The sequence below is a fragment of the Peromyscus maniculatus genome, chromosome 8 (assembly GCF_049852395.1).
Source record: "Peromyscus maniculatus bairdii isolate BWxNUB_F1_BW_parent chromosome 8, HU_Pman_BW_mat_3.1, whole genome shotgun sequence".
NCBI lineage: Eukaryota > Metazoa > Chordata > Mammalia > Rodentia > Cricetidae > Peromyscus > Peromyscus maniculatus.
Genome location: NC_134859.1, coordinates 46009053 through 46022736, shown reverse-complemented (window position 1 = coordinate 46022736; position 13684 = coordinate 46009053). Strand labels below are relative to the sequence as shown.

Genomic DNA, 13684 nt, shown 5'->3' with positions numbered 1-13684 from the left:
TTTCTGTCTCCTTGCTTCCTGTTTAGCGCCCGACTTCATGTCAGACAGACGAAGCCACCGGGCTCTTTATTTCCTCTTTCAAATGTGGCCACAGGGACTAAGTCTCTGCCTTGCACTGCTGTCCCCATTGTCATACATATAAGGACCAGGTGGCCAAGCCTGACTTGTTGAGGCTGCCTGGAGTTCAGATTTCTGCCCTGAACACTCTGGTTACACCTACCCATGGTATCATGGCTTTAAGTTGGCCTTCCACAGATGCTCTGACCAGGGCTGGAGTGTCAGTTCCTTAACTACAATATTTTTAACCTATCCTTCAGGAAACGCCCCAGGATCCACTCCAGGACAGTTTGGTACCCCCTTGTTGAGAAGTGGGTATGTGCAGGAGCCAGCCCTGTGATATCACATCTCAAAACCCCCTTCCCAGAACACAACAAAAGCTCATGTGACCATGAGGAGGCCCCCAGATACCTGCATCCCTGCACAAGAGGACCCTAAGACTGCCCCGTGCCTGCCTGGCAACTCACAAGCAAGTACTTCCTCCCCTTCTTGTAGCGCCCCTCCCCCGCACCCCTCCCCGCTCCCCCACGACCACCACTGAGAGCTGAGGAATAGAGCCAGGACTGCCAGCTTCCTCACTGGAACCATGAAATAAAGCTCCTGTGACACGTGGGGGGTTGGGATTGCTAGACAGGCACACACAGACAGGGAGACAGCTGCAAGGTGATGTAACCGCAGAGCTGGCTTAGACCCACATGGCCTCTGGCTGCTGGCTCTCCTTTGCCTCATTTTAATACCATCCCAGTGTCTTTGGCCCTTGCAAAATCACCTGCCCATCCCCACCCCACCCTGTGGTAAGCACTCAGGAGGCTGAAGCAAGAGGATCATCGCAGTGAGTTCAGGGGCCGTCTGGGCTGCCGAGTGTCTCAACCAAAACTAAGCAGGCATCATAGTACATGCCTGTAATTCCAACCGTGGGAGGGAGCGGCTGCCGGAGGACCAGGAGCTCGGGGCAGCCTAGGTTATTTAAAACCCTGTCTCCAAAAACACACGGAGTAAAACAGCAACAAAAAAAAAAACCCTGCTCCAACACACATCTTACCCATGAACCATCTGGAAACCCCATGTAAGAATAGAAATGGGGAGCGAACCCCACTGGGGAAAACCCAACCCATTCTTGGGGTTCCCCATCTTTAATCATGCATAGTCCCCCTTCCATTAAAGTTTATCTATAAGATGAGCTGTCTAGGATCCCAAGAGGCCTCTTGATCCTGGAAAGACTGCCCCCCCACCCCCACCCCTACCCCCACCCCACCCCCACCACCCTGGGTATGTACCTCATCTCTGTAATAAACTTCCTTTGGATTCCCTACTTTGCTTGTCTCTGAATTCTTTGACTGAGACAAGAACCCAGACATGTCAGCAGCAGCTGGAGCCAGAGACACAGCTCCACGGGGTTACCTCAGCAGCCTGAGGAGCTGGTCAGAGGCCTCCCCTCAGGGTGAGCTGCATTCTGACGGCACAGCAGGAAAGGGTTTCGGGGCCAGCCAGGGTGAAGCAGAGCTGGAGTCTGGGAATTGTTGTTGTTTTGCATGTGTGTGTCGGTGTGCATTCATGTGGGGGGCCACAGATGGGTCACAGCAGTGCATGGAGGTCGGGGGCGGCCTCAGGTGTGGGTCCTTGCTCTCCACCTTGTTTGAAGCAGGATCTCTCTTGCTGTGCACATCTGGATGCACTGTGTGCATTCCAGACTAGCTGGCCTGGGAGTTTCCTGGGGGAGCTGTTTCTCATCTCCACAGGCATGCTGGATTTACAGACACAGGACAACACACCCGACTTTCACACAAGGTCCTGGGATCTGAACTCAGGTCGTCAGGAGTGGGTGGCAAGTGTTTTTACCACTGAGCCATCTCCCTGGCCCAGGAGAAAGATTTTGTTTGTTTTAATTATTTATGTATTTTTCGAGTGAGAGTGTGTGTGTGTGTGTGTGTGTGTGTGTGTGTGTGCGCGTACATGAGTGTAGGTGCCCTTGGAATTCAGAAGAGGGAGTTGGATCTCCTGGAGCTGGAGTTATAGGGGCTAGGAACAGAACTAAGTCTCCCTGCTCTTAACCACTGAGCCATCTTTTTTACACCCCCTCCCAAAGGTTTTAACATGGATTTAAGCATGGGGGATGTCTCCATTAACATAATTTCCTTCCACCTCGTACAGCACCATGGGCTACAGCAAAGTCTTCAACACAGGAAGGGATGCTCCAGGTCCAGCCATTGCACCTCCCACTTTGTCCTTGCTGATCTGTGTGTGCTCTTGTGCTGGTATCACGCCGCTTTGATTACTGTGGCTTCGTAGTTACTTTTAAAAATCTGGAGAAGAGCCGGGCGGTGGTGGCGCACGCCTTTAATCCCAGCACTCGGGAGGCAGAGCCAGGTGGATCTCTGTGAGTTTGAGGCCAGCCTGGGCTACCAAGTGAGTTCCAGGAAAGGCGCAAAGCTACACTGAGAAACCCTGTCTCGAAAATCAAAAAAAAAAAAAAAATCAGGAGAAGCCTGCCTTCCTAAACTGCACTTCATTTTCGTATTGTTGTGGCTCTTCTGGGTCCTCTGAGACACCATCGACCTCTTCCTGTCTCCACTTCCCCAGCACTGGGATTACAAGCACACCCTACCCATGCTCAGCTTTTTCATGGATCCTCCTGCTTGTATTATTACTTACTGAGCTCTCTCTCTAGCCTATAATTCCATAGGTTTTTAAAATCAGCTTGCCAGCTTCCTCAAAGCCGGAGATGATCTGCGGAGCATGTCTTCCTGCGGAGTGTTCACCTCAAGTCTTCTTGTCTGTGAGCTGGGACATTTGCTGAGTTACTCAACCTTCTTGAATTTTAGCACCTTTTGTAGTTTTAGAGTATAATTTTTATGTTGTATATACTAGATGTATTCATAAATATTTTTTTTTTATTCTTGCCATTACAAATAGAATGCTCTTAGCCAGACATGGTGGCACAGGCCTTTAATTCCAGCACTCGGGAGGCAGAGGCAGGTGGATCTCTGAAAGTTCGAGGCCAGCCTGGTCAACAAAGTGAGTTCCAGGGTAGCTAGGGTTGTTACACAGAGAAGCCCTGTCTCAAAAAACAAAAGCAAAAAACCAACAAACACAAAGCTGAATAGTCTAGCTCTAACTTCCTGTTCAGGCAGGTGTATAAAAATAAAATTGACTTCTCTATGTTGATCTTGCAGCCTGTGACCTCGCTGAATGTACTCATTAGTCCCCATATCTTTGCAGAATTCCTCAGGATTTTCTAGATGTATGGGAATAGCATTGATGACTAGAGATAATGTTACTTCTTTTTTTTTTAAATGTTAATGCATGAAATTACTTATTTCTCATGCTTCATTGCCATGGCTAGACTCTCCAGCACAATGTAGAGCTGAAGTGGTGAGAAGAGACTGTTCCTGGACTTGGAGAAAAATACCCCATCTTTTACAACACATGATGCTAGCTGTAGGCTTTCTGTAAATGTCTGTTATCATATTGAGGGAATTCATTTCTACTTCTGGTTCTTTGAATGTTTTCAATCATGAAAAAAAAAAGTTGGATTTTGCTAAATGCCTTTTCTCTTATGATTAGAGAAATTATTATTTTGCTTTTTAAAAACTTTATCACATTTATTTATTTACTTACTTATTTTATGTGTATACACGCACACCTGCCACCATGTGCCCATGGAGGTCAGAGGACAACTTGCAGGTGCTGGTTCCTTCCACCTGTAGGTCCCAGGGGGAGCCTCTGGCCACCAGGCTCGGCGGCAGCCCTCTTCACCTGTGAACCCTCCTACCGTCTGTCCCTTTTCATCTTTTTAAAAACCTCTCTCAGAGAGCACAGGCTGCCCTCGTTTACATTGTCTCTGTGACCTAGCCAGCCTTCCCTTTTTATTGTGCTGATATGGTGTGTTAAATTAATTAATTTTCCCATGATGAACCAACCTTTCATTCCTGGGAGAAATCCCACCTGTTGATACTGTCAAAGTCTTTCCTGTGTGTGGCTAGATGTTTGGTTGTATCTTTTGGGTTGAATTCGATACTTAGTTCATTAATATTTAATGTTATGTGACGGGGTGTGGTGCTATACAGCCCTCTGAAGACTGAGGCAGAGGGATCTTGAGTTCCAGCAGCCTGGACTGCAGCGTGAGACCCAAGCCAAACAATAGCACAAACATCGTTTAATGGTATCGTTGATGTAGCTGATTTATGTCTATAACTTCACTCCGTTTCAAGATGGCCCATGTGTTGTCTCCCTCCTGTTCTTTATGGCTTCCTTTTGACTAATGTAAACAATATAAGATTTTAACACACACACACACACACACACACACACACACGCACACACGCACGCACGCACGCACGCACGCTCGCAGGCATATGGAAGTCAGAGAACAAGTTGCTTCTCACCTTTCACCATGTGGGTCTCAGGGATCGAACAGGTTGTGAGGTTTGGCAGCAAAGCACCTTCATTTGCCGAGCTGTCTCACTGGCCTCTGCTTCTACACACACACACATGTATATATGTATATGTACACACACACACACATATGTATATATGTATATGTACACACACACATATGTATATATGTATATGTACACACACACATATATATATGTACACACATGTATATATATATATATATGTACACACATATGTATATGTACACACACACATATTTGAGACAGGGTCTCTCTGTGTAGGCCTGGCTGTCCTGGAACTCACTATGTATAAGGCTGGCCTCGAACTCACAGAGATTCCCCTCCCTGTCTTCTGAGTGCGGGGATTAGAGGCGTGTACCACCATGCTCTACTTGCTTCTACATCTTTTTTTTTTTTTTTTTTTTTTTTTTTTTTTGGTGTTTTCGAGACAGGGTTTCTCTGTGTAGCTTTGCGCCTTTCCTGGAACTCACTTGGTAGCCCAGGCTGGCCTCGAACTCACAGAGATCTGCCTGGCTCTGCCTCCCGAGTGCTGGGATTAAAGGCGTGCGCCGCCACCACCCGGCTAAGAAGAAAGGCTCTAACATCTTAACTTACCAGAATAGGCTTTCTGATTTGTTTCTTTACAACCAGTGATACCTAAAAATATTAATACTTAATAATATTTCCTTTCCCTTTTTGTGTGTATTGTTGTTTCTACTAATGCCACAACCTCAGCAATACAGTGTTAAGTTGTCACCCTACCATTAGTCCTTATTGCCTTAGCTCTGGATCTCCCACCTACCCGCTTTGTGCTGTTATTGACAAATATATTAGGCTTCCATATGTTTAAGGCCCAACCACGTGTGTGTGAATATATGTGATATAACAAATGTTTCACTCACTGTATACATCAGTAGAGGACAGGAGAAAAATATATACTTCTGCCTTGGTTACTGTTCTATTGTTGTGATAAAACACCATCACCTTATAAAAGGAAGCATTTAACTTGGGTTTATGGTTTCAGAGGGTCAGAGTCCATGATGGCAGAGCAAAGGCATGGCAGTAGGAACAGCTGAGAGCTTACTTCCCCCACTCCCCTCCCCAGAGCTGAGGACCGAACCCAGGGCCTTGCACTTGCTAGGCAAGCGCTCTACCACTGAGCTAAATCCCCAACTCTGAGAGTTTACATTTTAATCCACAAGTTGGAAGCAGAGAACAAGAGACAGACTGAAAATGGCTGTAGTCTTCTGAAACCTCAAATCCCGTCCCCAGTGACACACCTCCTCCAAGAAGGCCACACCTTCTAATCCTTCCCAAACAGTTCCACCAACTGGGGACCAAGCATTCAAATAGATGAGCCTATGAGGGCCATTCTCATTCAAGCCACATCTACCATCTTTTACAATTACCTTTACCGGTGCCTTTTAGTTTTATGTCTCTCTATCTCTATCACCATCTGTTTACCTGACTTAGAATTGCTGTCCGGGGTCACTTGCTTCTGTCCTGAAGCACTTCTCCGCTATTCCCACAGAGCAGCTCTACTAGCAACAGATTCTCAGTTGTTGTTGTCATTGTTTATCTGGGCAAGTCTTTACTTCCTCTTCTTTGTTGAGGGGCAGCTGTGCTGTGCTGGATGCAGGGTTCTCAGCTGTTCCCTGCCCCACCGAGCAAAACATGCTGTCTTTCTGCCTGCTGTCCTCCACGGTTTGTGCTCTAGAGTCAGGTGTGAATCTATTTTCTTGTTGTTGTTGTTGTTTGAGACAGGTTTTTCTATGTGTAACAGCCCTGGCTGTCCTTGAACTCACCGAGATCCTCCTGCCTCTGCCTACCTAGTGCTGGGAGTAAAGGCGTGTGCTGCTGCCGCCGCCACCACCGCCACCCAGCTCTCAGGTTCATGAGTCTTTCAGGCTCCCTTGTAAGCAAAGGCCTCTCTCTCTCTCTCTCTCTCTCTCTCTCTCTCTCTCTCTCTCTCTCTCTCTCTCTCTCTCAGCCGTCAGAGGACTCTGCATGCACCACCGTTCCTGGCTCACCAGCCTCTGCTTAAACTCCCCCCTCTCTCCCTTCTGCTTGATCAAATCTACTTACCAGCCGTTCAAGTTTTTATTTCGTTTGTCCTTTTCCTCTCCACATTTCCACTTGTCTCTTTGACACAAGTCCTTCCATCTCACTGATGTTCTCCGTGTGACGTGATGCCATCTTCACATGTCCCTTGACTTACTTATGCTCTGCTAGAGAACCCTCCAGTTCTGGCAACATGCACGCACGGGATGGTGGCTCCTTGAAGCCCTATTCCTGAGCAAGGCAGCATTTGGTCTACGTCACCGACAGTTTCCGATGTCTGTGTTTGGGTCATGATTGCCCGTTGCTTTGTTTTGAGTGTCTCATAGCTATTTTGTTAGGAGCACTAATTCTAGGGACTTGTCACCTTCTCCGGGGCTTGTTATTATTATTTTCTGGTTTATTTATTTAGTAAGTGGATTATTTGTTCCTCAGCAGGCACAGCTTTGGGTAGACCCACAGTGGCCCAGGATAAAGGTGATTTTGGCAAGGTTACCTCTGTCTCTTTCCCTGACTACACACAGCTGTTAAGCCCCCTCTAACTGCCATTTCTAGAATTCTCTGAGTCATAAACTACTCTGCAGATGAGTCAGATTAACTTTGCTTCTCTGAAGGAAGAATGTGTGAGGTCCATACTTGGTTCCTCCTCCTCCTCCTCCCCTTCCTCCTCCTCCCCCTCCTCCCCCTCCCCTCCTGTCCACATTTCATACATACTAGGCAATGTCTTATCATTGAGCACATCCCCAGCCTCTTGAATGCATACAGTCCTGGACTTAGAATGGTTTTCATGGGTTTTTCAACTTTCCAGTATGTAAGAAGGACATTTGTCCAGTAGAAACCACGCTTGGAGTTTGGGCTTTGGATTCCTCCTGGGCTAGAGACCTGCTGCCCACAACCCTCTCTGAGCTGCTCCAGTCAGCCCACGGTCAAGGTGAGATCGCCCACACACAGTGCGCTCTGTTGTTAGTGTTTCATGAGAAACCCGCAAACAGTCAACACTTCATTACAAAATGGTATGAGTTAGACGGTTCTGCCCAACTGTCCACCAGTGTAAGTGTTCTGAGCACATTTAAGGCAGTTTTGGGGTGGATTTAATGCTTTTCTCACTTAAGACATTTTAAACTTAGCATGAGTTTATCTGGTTGGAACGCCATCATAAGTTGAGGGGTCTTTGCGGATGGCTCTTCATTTTCTGCTCATGATGACGACAATTCCCTAAGACTTTAAATGGGTTTTTGTTTGCATTGGCTCCCCCCAGTTTAAGTGGGAAGCAGATCTACAGAGGTCCTCATGTTGCCCTGCCAGAAGTGGACCTTGGATGGCTCAGGTTTTAGTCTTCTGTTTGTTTACTGTTGTATACACAACATTTGACTTAGGACCTGGCACATAATTTAATCTTAAGAACTCTCTGGTCGGGGGAGATGATTCAGTCACTAAAGTACTTACTGTACAAGAAGAAGACTCAAGTTGTATCTCGAGAGCCCACGTAAAAAAAGTGGGGCCCAACACTGAACGTGTAGTGGTGACCAGGAGCCTCGAACCGCACCAGTGACTCTGCAATGAACACTGGCAAGTAGAGATGTCTGGACAAAGGGGTATACGGCATGACTTGTTGGGTCACACTGCAGCTTCTGTGATGAGATTTTTAATTCCTTCCCCTCCTTTTTAAATTTTTTTTATTATTTTATTTTCTTCCCTTTTTTCTCTTGAATTTTTTTTTTTATTCAGGGGGAATGGGTGGGGTGGAGAGCAGATGTGAAGGGATAGGGAATGAATGGGATCAAGATACATGATGTGAAAAACACAGAATAAATAAACAAATTAATTTTTTTAAAAAAAGTTGGACACAGTAACATACATCTGTAATCCCAGTGCCCAGAAGGCAGAGACAGGAGGATGCCTAGGAGTTGCTGGCTAGCTAGTCTAAATGAGCTTAGGTTGTGGTAGCTAGCTAATATTGTCAGCTTGACAAGGTGTTGATGGTCTCCGGGCCGAGACTCGGGATTTTCTAGGTTGGGTACATTGAGGTCGTGAGGGAAATAGTTGGAAGTCTTTTCTATCAAAGAACTGATTAGGGAAATAGACCCTTCACAATGTGACCCTGTAACCTCCCCCTCCTCGTAAAACTGTTTACACTGAAGTCTTGTGGCATTCTCAAAACTTGACGGGCCAGGACAGGGGACTCTTTCCCCCAGTTCCTTCATTTTCTTAGCACCAATTTTTTAAAATTAGCCAACCTTCAAACGCTGTGAGTTCAGACCCCAGCCAGTGGGGAAAAGACACAGTGCCCTCAAGGACAAAAGTCTAGCACATTTCCTGTTCAGTGTGCTCGCTCCTGGATCAAAGCTGCGCAGGCCCGGTCTAGCAGTAGTACTTTCACTTTGCCCATGTGTGTAGTATCGATGGCGACCTTGGATCCCAGATGTAATTTCCAACAGATGGGGTAATCCACCATAACTGCTGGACCACATGAAACAGAGAGAGAGCGAGAGCACCAGCACTCATTGCCCATCACTTCCTGGCTGCGGATGCAGCGTGACCAACCACTTCTGTTCCTGCCACCGAACCTCCCCCGGCATGGCAGACGGTATCTCCAGAACTGGGAGCCAAAACAAACTCCACCACATCGATCTTATCGAGGATGTTATTGCATTAGTGAGACAAGTAATTATACACCTTACTCCAGAAACAAGGTGAGAGACCTTGAGCAAGTTACCAGGACTTGACCTCTACCCTCCACGTGGATGCTTGTGAATACTTGCATGCACAAACATGTATACATACAAATGTGCACACACATTAAAAGAAAACTTCTGGGACGGCTCAGCAGGTATAAGCTGTTGCTGCACAAGCCTGAGGACCTGAGTTCCATCCCCAGAACCCACAGAGGAAGGGGAGAACCAACTCCTGAAAATTGTCTTCTGATCTCCACATACACGTTATGACACTTGTGTACCTCCAGTCACACACAGGTCACACACACACACACACACACACACACAAACACACACACACACACACACACAATGTTTGTGTCTCTCTGTCATCACCCCGCCCCCTCTGACTTATCCCTGTTGTCTTTTGTGGTGCTTGGAATGAACACTCCAGAGAGATCCCACGTTTCTGTCAATCTGGAAGACAAAAGCCCTTCATGTGACCTCTGTACCACTCATCATCTAGTCTGGTGACTGCAGAGCTTCCAACCTCATGAAATCGCAGCCTGTTCCCCATAGCCTAGACCACCTTCTGCTGGAATGGAAGGTGGGTTGATTCCTTGCTCTGACTGCATCCTCATGGTGCTCTCCGTGTGAGAACACGGCCAGTTCTGACTCAGAACAGCCTGGCTCCCTGTGCTTACAGTGCCTTACCATACCACAGAGCTGTGCCCTATGCTCTGGAGCCTAGGCTGTGTCTGGAAAGTCAAGGTAGGGTTGGCGCTGATCCTTGGGGTCCTGCCTCCTCCAGCCTCTAGCCACTCCTGAATGCCCCAGCTCTCCCAACAGCTCCAGCTTCCAGCCAGAGCATCTGGCTCCCGTCCTGTGCCAGAGCTCCCTCTTAGGAGTGACAGCCAGCGCCAGAAGGCATAGGCTGGGAAGTCTCAGAGGAAGCAGACAGGGCCTCCAGCCAGACCAAAAACGAAGGGAACATGGGAGGAAAAGGGGCCTGTGACTCTTGTCCTCTGAGAGTCAGGAATTCATCACCGTTGACAGAATTTGCTATGAGGATCGCCCGGAGAAACAACATTCTTTTTGTGTAGAGATATTTCAAGTAAGTATCTTAAATAGCAATGAATCATGCTTATGTCAAAATATGATATTTGAGTTAACCTCACTCCTTTCCCAGTTAAAAGCCAGTAGCTTTCCAAGACTTTTACAAATGAAGTTATGAACTTGTTTACAGTCAAAACATATTATCTTCACTCCCCTGAAACTAGTATGGGAAGCATTTCTTCAGTTCTTATGTCCTATGCTTTGAGTTTATCAGCCTGTGTTTCTGTTCGGCACAACTCTGAAAAAACCTAGGATCTCTATTGGAAAGAAAGAAAGGAAGGAAGGAAGAGAGGGAGGGAGGGAGGGAAGGAGAGAGGGAGGGAGGGACGGAGGGAGGGAGGGAGAAAGAGAAGTCTAGCCGTGGTGGCACACACTTTTAATCCCAGCACTCAGGAGGCAGAGGCAGGAGGATCTCTGCCTGGCCTACAGAGTGAGTTCCAGGCAAGCCTGAGCTATCTATCTCAAATAAAGTGAAATAAAATAAATAATTAGCAGGCCATGATGGTGCACACCTTTAATCCCAATGCTCAGGAGGCAGAGGCCGGTGGATCCCTGAGTCTGAGACTAGCCTGGCCTACAAGTAGAGTTCTAGGACAGCCAGGGCTACACCTGTCTCAAAAACAAACTAACAACAACTAATAATAATAATATAATAATACTAATAATAATAATAAAAAGAAAAGAAACCCTTTCAACAGGCAGGCTGGGGTATAGTTTAGTAGGTACAATGCTTACCTGGCATTCATGGAGTTCTGGATTCCAGCCCCAGCACCCCTTGGCTGGGCAAGGTAGTGCATGCCTGTGATCCCAGCACTCGGGAGGCAGAGGTTGAAGATCAGCCTCAGGGATTCAAGGTTGGCTTGAATTTTCATGGACTACATGAAACTCTGTCTCAGAAAAAAGAAAGGAAGGAAGGAGGGAGGGAAGGAAGGAAAAAAGAAAAGAAGAAAGAAAGAAAGAGAAGGAAAGGAAAAAAGAAAGAAAAGAGTACAACTTCTGAAATCACTAAAATCATACATGTGGCTACTGTTAAGATATTTAGGTGGGTTCTCTCTTGAGGAGCCCATACCCACACTTGTAGTGTGTAGCCTTAGCACTCCTACACTGAGGTAGGGGGCAGATAGGATAATGCTGGAAACTCTCCAGCCAGCTAGTCTGGAGTACACGGTCCTGCTGCAAAAAAGAAAGACCCTGTCTCGAAGGAGGCAGAAAGTGAGAACCAACACTCAGTTGTCCTCTGAGCTCCGTGCACGTTCTGTGGTACATGTGTATATCATCACACACACACACACACACACACACACACACACACACACACACACACACAAATATATATATGCATACACATATACACACATACATACATACACATACTGACACACACACACACACACACACACACACACACACACACACACCACCACCACCACCAACAACAACAACAACAACAACAACAACAACAACACTTCTACCAACAAACCCTTTCTCAAACTCCAGCTCTGCTTCACCCTAACTGGGCCTGAAACCTTTTTCTGTTGTTCAGTCAGAACCCAGCTCTCCCTAAGGGGAGGCCTCTGACCAGCTCCTCGGGCTGCTGAGGCACTGTGGAGCTGTGTCTCTGGCTCCTGCTCCAGCTGCTGCTGACATGTCTGGGTTCTTTTCACCCTCAGCAGGTAAAGGTGCTTGCCACCAAATCTGACAACCTGAGTTTGAGCCTAGAACCCACGAGTTGGAAAGAAAGGACCAGGTCTTTAAAAAGTCATCCCCTGAGCCTCCACACAAGCACATGCATGCCCATGTGCACACGCGTGAGAAAAAAAACTTAAAGAACCCAGTTCCATTCAGTCATCATCTGAAGTAGAGAATTCATGAGTGAGACTTTGGGTCAAACTCTAGTCACTACCGGAGGTTGGAGAAAACTGCAAGTCTTCGGAGATTGCTCTACTAGGTCAGGAAGTCAGCTGAGAATCTGGCCCCACACCTAGCCTCCATGTGGTGGTTTGAGCCAGAATGACCCCTGAAGGCTCAAATATTCAAATCCTTGGGCCCCAGTGAGTGGACCTGGAATGTTAGGGTCAGATGAGCCGGGAGAGCATGGGTGCCAAAAGGGTGCCAGAATGGCTGATTAAAACAACAATCCACAAATGGCAGTTAAGACTCCAACCTCGGCATAAGCAAAAGGCTAAACCTAGAGAAAGTGTCACTACCCACTTCCTGTTTCCTTTGTGCAGTGGTGCCTGGTGGAGAGCCAAATGAAGCAGCAGAGTCTCGAGGGTATCTCACAGTGGGAGGAGCCCCCGTGAAAGGCTGACTAGAAAGTGCTGTAGTTTTGTTTTTTTCCTGTTGCTGTGATAAAAAAAAAAATACCCTGACAAAAAGCAACTTAGAGGAGAGAGGTATCGAAGACTCTTGGGGTCCAGCCCCTCTATAGTCTTCTCCCAGGGTTCCAGAAGAGATGCTACCAGCAGCAAGCATTAATTAATCTGAGGGATACTGAATGAATCTATGTACACAAAACTATTTAGTCCACTCACTCTACTCTTCTAAGTCAAAATCTCTCCACACAGCTTCAGTTCTGTTCTCACACGTAGCTCCTCTCTCTCCCTTCCTCCGGTCCTTCTATCTTCTTCGTCCCATCTTTGTTCTCCCTCATCTCTCTCATCTAGTTTAAATACACATACAATGCGAAATTCTCTGGCTCTGCGCCACTTTCTACTCATGTGGGACAAGTCTGCTTGGTAGCTAGAAAGCCTGGGTCACAGCTTGATGCGTCTAGTATATGAAAGCCCTTTTATTTTTATTTTATTTTTTTAAATAGACTGAGGAATATTAGATTTATTTATTGATTATGTATACAGAAGAGGGCGCCAGATCTCATTACAGATGGTTGTGAGCCACCATGTGGTTGCTGGGAATTGAACTCAGGACATCTGGAAGAGCAGTCAGTGCTCTTAACCTCTGAGCCATCTCTCCAGCTCCATGAAAGCCCTTTTAAATAATTAATTGAGTCAATTCTGAGATAATTGCTAAAGGGGAATTTAGAGATGCCACTTGGGCTATGGAAGAAAGGGTTAAGCTTAATTTACACAAGAAGTGAAGGTTTGTACCTAATATCCGCTTGGCCTTGGCCATTGTCTCCATAAGGATATTTACCTTAATTCAGGAGACTAGCAGGTGGTCTGAAATGTTTATCTGTCTGCAGTCTGTCCTTGGAATTGAGAAATATCTCAGATAAAATGCTTTTGTCCTGAGATGGCCCTGGCCCTAGATACTTGCTAATGGAGATAATTACAGAAGGCAGATATCTGAGTCTAGTACTAAAAAGGGAAGACAAAAGCCTAGAAAAGTGAAGTCTTGCCTGTGTGACTGCTGTCAATACAGTTGGGGGAAATTATCCAAATA

General features: G+C 46.6%; 1 protein-coding gene across 3 annotated transcripts in view; it reads right to left on the bottom strand.

Moving 5' to 3' along the window:
• The window catches only part of LOC102906362 (GRB2-related adapter protein), a 32563-nt gene extending 25505 nt beyond the window's left edge, over positions 1-7058 (bottom strand). For 2 of the 3 annotated variants that reach the window (XM_076542524.1, XM_006973573.4), the window contains exon 1: positions 6540-7056. The gene's annotated coding sequence lies outside the window, so the exon portion shown is untranslated. Of the gene's footprint in view, positions 1-6539 lie in introns of all 3 variants that reach the window. The other variant, XM_076542525.1, reaches the window with a different exon arrangement.
• Positions 7059-13684: the final 6626 nt, after the last annotated feature.